Source organism: Magnolia sinica, unplaced genomic scaffold, assembly GCF_029962835.1.
Source record: "Magnolia sinica isolate HGM2019 unplaced genomic scaffold, MsV1 ctg208, whole genome shotgun sequence".
NCBI lineage: Eukaryota > Viridiplantae > Streptophyta > Magnoliopsida > Magnoliales > Magnoliaceae > Magnolia > Magnolia sinica.
In genome coordinates this window covers 28594-34849 of record NW_026682777.1, presented here as the reverse complement: position 1 = coordinate 34849, position 6256 = coordinate 28594, and the positions used below count along the sequence as shown (strand labels likewise).

At 41.1% G+C, this 6256-nt stretch overlaps 1 non-coding gene across 1 annotated transcript; it reads right to left on the bottom strand.

Moving 5' to 3' along the window:
• LOC131236089 (small nucleolar RNA R71) lies at positions 1-107 on the bottom strand. The gene has a single exon (XR_009166529.1). It is a non-coding gene; the product is annotated as a small nucleolar RNA R71 (small nucleolar RNA).
• Between the last annotated feature and the right edge of the window lie 6149 nt (positions 108-6256).

Sequence of the window (6256 nt, the reverse complement as noted above, 5' to 3'; positions counted from 1 at the left end):
ACCGTCAGAAAAGCAATTATGAACTTTGCCCAAAAGGAAGATGAAACATTCTTCCAATGTTGGGAAAGGTTCAAAGATTTGGTCAGTTCATGCCCACAACACGGATTTGAAACGTGGCGCATTACAAATTTTTTCTATGATGGACTGACATCTTCCATGCGCCAAATGGTCGAGACAATGTGTAATGGAGAGTTCATCAACAAAGATGTTGACGAGGTATGGGATTACCTCGATAATCTCGCTGAAAAAACACAATCATGGGACTATTACCCAATGACGAACACCACGTCTAAGCCGACTCAATTAAAGGAGAAAGGTGGATTATATCTCTTGAAAGAAGAGGATGACCTCAAGTGTAAAGTGACTACGCTCATAAGGAAAGTTGAGGCCATGGAAGGAAAGAAGGATAAGGTTAATGAAATTGTTTGCAGCATCTGTGATTGCAACATTCATACAACTGAAAATTGTCCTACAATACCCACCTTTCGAGGAGTGTTGAATGAACAAGCTAATGCCGTAAACAACTATCAAAGACCTTTTACTGGACCTAACTCCAATACGTACAATCCTGGTTGGAAAAATCATCCAAACTTTAGTTGGAGGAATGGACAAACGGCTACCCCTCAAGGTTTCTTCAATCAAAATCCAAATCAAGTGAAACCTCAAGAGGAACCGGATCAAAATTCCATACAAGAGCTGGCTCAGGCAATGCGGGGAATTACAGATTTTATGCAAAAGATAGATTCCCGTATGATGGTTATAGAAAAGGGGATGCTTCCTGCACAACCTCTCCCTAATCCTAAACCACAGTACGAGATTAATGATCCCAGCTCTTCAAATCAGATGGGGCACGCTAAATCCATCACCACTCTTAGGAGTGGAAAGATCATTGATAAAACTCTTCCGGTTCGGCCCGAAAAGCCTCAAGAACCAGAAGAGGACAATAATGATGGATCCAGTGATGCCCCACAAAAATTAGAACCAGAACTTCTAGAGAAGCCAGTTGCTCCGTTCCCCCAACGGTTGGTTTCACCAAAACCTCTCTCTAACTCTCAGGATATCCTAGAGGTGTTGAAACAAGTGAAAGTAAACATTCCTTTACTTGATGTCATGAAACAGATTCCTTCATATGCCAAATTTCTGAAAGACTTATGCACAACCAAAAGACGAAAAATTATTCAAAAGAAAATCTTCTTAACTGAGAAAGTGAGTGCCATCCTGAAGCAAGACGTGCCACAGAAATTCAAGGATCCCGGTAGCCCAACCATATCATGTGTAATCGGGGACCATCGAATTGATCATGCACTTCTTAACTTAGGAGCAAGCGTCAATCTGATTCCTTACGCGGTATACAAACAGTTAGGTTTGGGTGAATTAAAACCCACCCTAACCACACTACAACTTGCTAATCGCTCTGTTCATGTACCAAGAGGGATAATTGAAGATGTGTTGGTCCAAGTTGATAGATTTTACTACCCTGTAGATTTTATCATCCTAGACACCGAACCCATCAATAACATAAGCACTCAGATCCCCGTCATTCTTGGTCGCCCATTCCTTGCCACTTCAAATGTAATTATTAATTGCAGGAATGGTGTCATGACTATGTCTTTTGGAAATTTGAAATTGGAATCAAACATTTTTTTCAATAACGGCAGCAACTCAGAGGATGATGACGATTTTCACGACATTAACATGATTGACTCTTTTGTGGAAGATACGACACCTCTGACCTTATCCTCCGACCATCTAGAGACGTGCCTGGCCCACTCCCATGATTTTGATGATGACATGATTAGGGAAACGTGCGCCTTGCTTGATACTGCACCGGTACTTGAAGTTAACCGGTGGAGGCCACAATTTGAAGAATTACCACAAACCGATGTAGTGCCTCTACCATCTAACCTCAAGCCACCGAAGCTTGACCTAAAACCTTTGCCCTCTGATTTGAAATATGCTTATTTAGGTCAAGATGAGACATACCCGGTGGTGATCTCTGCCCACCTAGAGAAAGAATAGGAGAGTATGCTCATATCTACTCTCATTGAGCATAAAGGAGCCCTAGGATGGACGATAGCGGACCTCAAGGGAATCGATCCCTCGATTTGTACTCACCGCATATATCTTGAGGATAATGTAAAAACCGCTCGGCAACCACAACGTAGACTAAATCCAAACATGAAGGAAGTGGTTAAGGCCGAGATTCTTAAACTATTGGATGTGGGTATCATATACTCTATATCTGATAGTCAATGGGTGAGCCCAACTCAAGTGGTCCCTAAGAAGTCCGGAATCACCATCGTAGCCAATGCTAATAATGAACTCGTGCCAACTAGAGTCACTACTGGTTGGAGAATGTGCACTGACTACAGGAAGTTGAATACCGTCACGAGGAAAGACCACTTTCCTTTACCATTCATTGATCAGATCCTGGAAAGGTTAGCTGGTCATTCCTATTATAGTTTCCTTGACGGGTATTCAGGCTACAACCAGATAGAAATAGCCCCTGAAGACCAGGAAAAGACCACATTTACATGTCCCTACGGCACCTTTGCCTATCAAAGGATGCCATTCGGACTATGTAATGCCCCTGCCACCTTTCAGCGATGTATGCTTAGTATCTTTTCTGATATGGTGGGGCAATATCTAGAGGTCTTCATGGATGATTTCTCTGTTTACAGTCCATCTTTCAGCAAGTGCTTGGAAAGTCTTAAATGTGTGCTGAAAAGATGTGAAGAAAAGAACTTGGTACTTAATTGGGAGAAGTGTCATTTCATGGTTCAGAAGGGAATTGTCCATGGGCATATCATCTCGTCCAAGGGAATTGAGGTAGATAAGGTAAAAATCGATCTTATCTCTAACCTACCTCCACCCAAGAACATCAGAGACGTGCGATCCTTCTTAGGACACGTAGGATTTTACAGGCGATTCATAAAGGACTTTAGTCTCCTCTCTCGTCCTTTATGTAATCTTCTTCAAAAGGATGCTCCGTACGAGTGGACTGAGCAATGCCAAGAAGCTTTCACCAAGCTCAAGGGTACGTTAACCACTGCACCTATCATGCAGCCACCCGACTGGAGCCTTCCTTTTGAGCTTATGTGCGACGCTTCTGATTATGCTCTTGGGGCGATCCTAGGCCAGAGAAAAGATAAGAGGCCCTACATCATTCATTACGTAAGTAGAATTTTAAATTCTGCTCAGGTGAACTACTCGACTACGGAAAAGGAACTCTTAGCTGTAGTGTTCGCCTTGGATAAATTTAGGTCATACTTAATCGGATCCAAGATCATCATCTACATAGATCATGCGGCACTTAAGTATCTTCTTTCTAAGAATGATTCTAAGCCCCGTTTGATACGATGGATTCTTCTACTCCAAGAATTTGATTTGGAAATTAAAGATAAAAATGGAGTAGAGAACGTAGTAGCCGATCACCTTTCTCGCCTTAATACCTCTGATTTCCTTGAGGCGACCCATAACAACGACATGTTCCCTGATGAACAACTGTTCAGAGTCTCCCATTCACCTTGGTTCACTGATATTGCTAATTATCTTGCTACAGGTGCCATACCGACACAATGGACTGCGCAGGATAAGAAGAAATTTTTCTCCGAGGTGCGCAACTTTTTCTGGGATGATCCTTATTTATTTAAATATTGCCCAGACCAAATCCTAAGGAGATGTGTACTAGACGATGAGCATCAGAGCGTCATCTCCTTCTGTCACTCACAGGCCTGTGGTGGTCACTTTTCTGCTAAAAAGACCACGGCCAAGATTCTGCAGTGTAGCTTTTACTGGCCCACTATGTTTAGGGACACTCATGAGTTTTGCAAAGCTTGTGAGCGTTGTCAGAAATTGGGAGCATTGTCCCGTCGAAATATGATGCCTTTGAATCCCATCCTTATTATTGAAGCATTTGATTGCTGAGGCATCGATTTCATGGGACCATTTCCCCAATCGTTTGGAAATCTGTACATTTTGCTCGTCGTGGATTATGTCACTAAATGGGTCGAAGCGATTCCGTGTCGAACTAATGACCATCGCACGGTCATTAAATTCCTAAAAGAAAACATCCTTTCTCAATTCGGAATGCCTCGAGCCATCATTAGTGATGGGGGCTCACACTTTTGCAATAAACCATTTGAGAGCTTAATGAAGAAATACAGTATCTCTCATAAGGTGAGCACCCCGTACCACCCACAGACAAGTGGGCAAGCCGAGATTTCTAATAGGGAAATTAAACACATCTTGGAGAAGACGGTCAACCCTGATCGTAAGGATTGGTCAATTCGATTGACCGATGCCTTATGGGCATACCGTACTGCATTTAAAACCCCTATTGGAATGTCTCCCTTTAGACTTGTCTATGGGAAGACTTGTCACTTGCCTGTGGAGCTGGAACATAAAGCGTACTGAGCGATCAAAAATCTTAATTTCAATCTGGACAACGCTGGCTCGCTACGCAAACTTCAATTGAATGAACTTGAGGAAATCCGGAATGATGCGTACGATAATTCAAGAATTTATAAGGACAAGATAAAAGCATTTCATGACCAACACATTTTGTGAAAATCATTCACGCCTGGTCAGAAGGTCCTTTTGTACAATTCTCGATTACATCTCTTTCCAGGTAAGCTTCGATCTCGTTGGACCGGCCCTTACATTGTTGTTACTGTTTTTCCTCATGGGGCCGTTGAGATAAGAGATCCCGACAATGGTAAGGAGTTTAAAGTCAATGGACATCGATTGAAACCATTTGTCGAGAAATTTGATTCAGAGGACATGTCCATGCCCCTGACTGCTCCTGTTTACCAGGATTGATCTCCTAGTCTGATGGAGGTACAGGTAAGTTTATCGCTTTCATAGGACTAGGGTAGTTGCTTTATTTCTCTGGCTGAAGACAGTAAACTTAATGCTCCTAGGAGGCAACCCAGCTCTTCTTTTCATTTCATTTTTATCATTAGTTAGTTCAATGTTTGTGGGTAACATTGCTGCAAACCCTCACGAGACTACAACTCGTCCATTAGGGGCAACTTAGGAGTTTAAAGGCTTGTTGCATACGCTAAATGCAATCGAGAGCACCTACGAAAGTGGTATAGGTAGGATTTTATTTTTGTTATTTTTTGTGTTGCCTTCTCTCTTGTGCTGACCCGCTCTTACGTAGATATCTTTGGAAAGCCTCTCGATTCATCATCCAGGTACTATCTTCCCATCACTTCTTATTTACTCATTTTGTCCCATGTGCATTGCATGCTTATTTCTTTTACATTGAGGACAATGTAGATTTTAGGTTGGGGGTGGGACATTAGGTTTCCTAATCAGTATTTTCTTAGTCTTGAGCAGAAATTGTAAAAATTTTTAAATTTTTCTAGAATTTCGTATGAATTCGAAGCGATTTTGACGGTCATCTTGGATTTAGAATTACAAGATAAGTGATGTTGGAGTTGATGACTCTTGGATTCAACTAATTGTTAGATTTCACAGTTAAGTTAGAACTATTAATTCATTATTAGAAGTTTTAAACATTAATTGAATCATAATTTTACATGTCACATCTCGCTTACACATTAAGGTTTCATCCGATATTGAAGGATTAATTTGGTGATCACTAAGCTTGAAAGGATCCAACTTGAGAAATTGAAAAGATTGGGCGAATGGTTTTCACCATAGGTTTGCTCCCTACAGGTGAAGGTTTGATTCCCCAAGGTTGACATTCATAAACTTTTTGGTGACCGGTCTTTACCATAGGTTTGCTCCCTATAGGTGTAGATTCGATTCTCCTCCTTGGCTGTACTTTTAAACAAGTTGACATAGTGTGAAAATCATCAAAAGCTGGAAGAATGAATCAAGCTTTGGTTTAGGTGTTGGTTATCATGAATTCTCCTATGGTTACCAATGATATCCTGAAATAGAGGAGTGAAATTTAATGGTGTTAAGCTGAGAATACACTATACACTCATGAAACTCAATATTTAGAATCATTCTAATTAATGGATTAATATTTGAGCTTGATTATGAAGTTTACTGTGAACTTGATTTCAGGAGAAAGTAATGCCAACATTCATGAATCTGAGAATTCTCATATCTGGATTTTTCTGCAAAAATCACTCGAGTTTATGGAAATTGTTCTGTAATTCTCAACTTACTCTTCGCATGTCTTGCTCGGGACTCGCAAGATGTTGTTTGGGGGTTGTGTTGAGGGTCAAATATTGCATATCAGACCCAGTTATTACCTGGATTTATGAATATGATACTG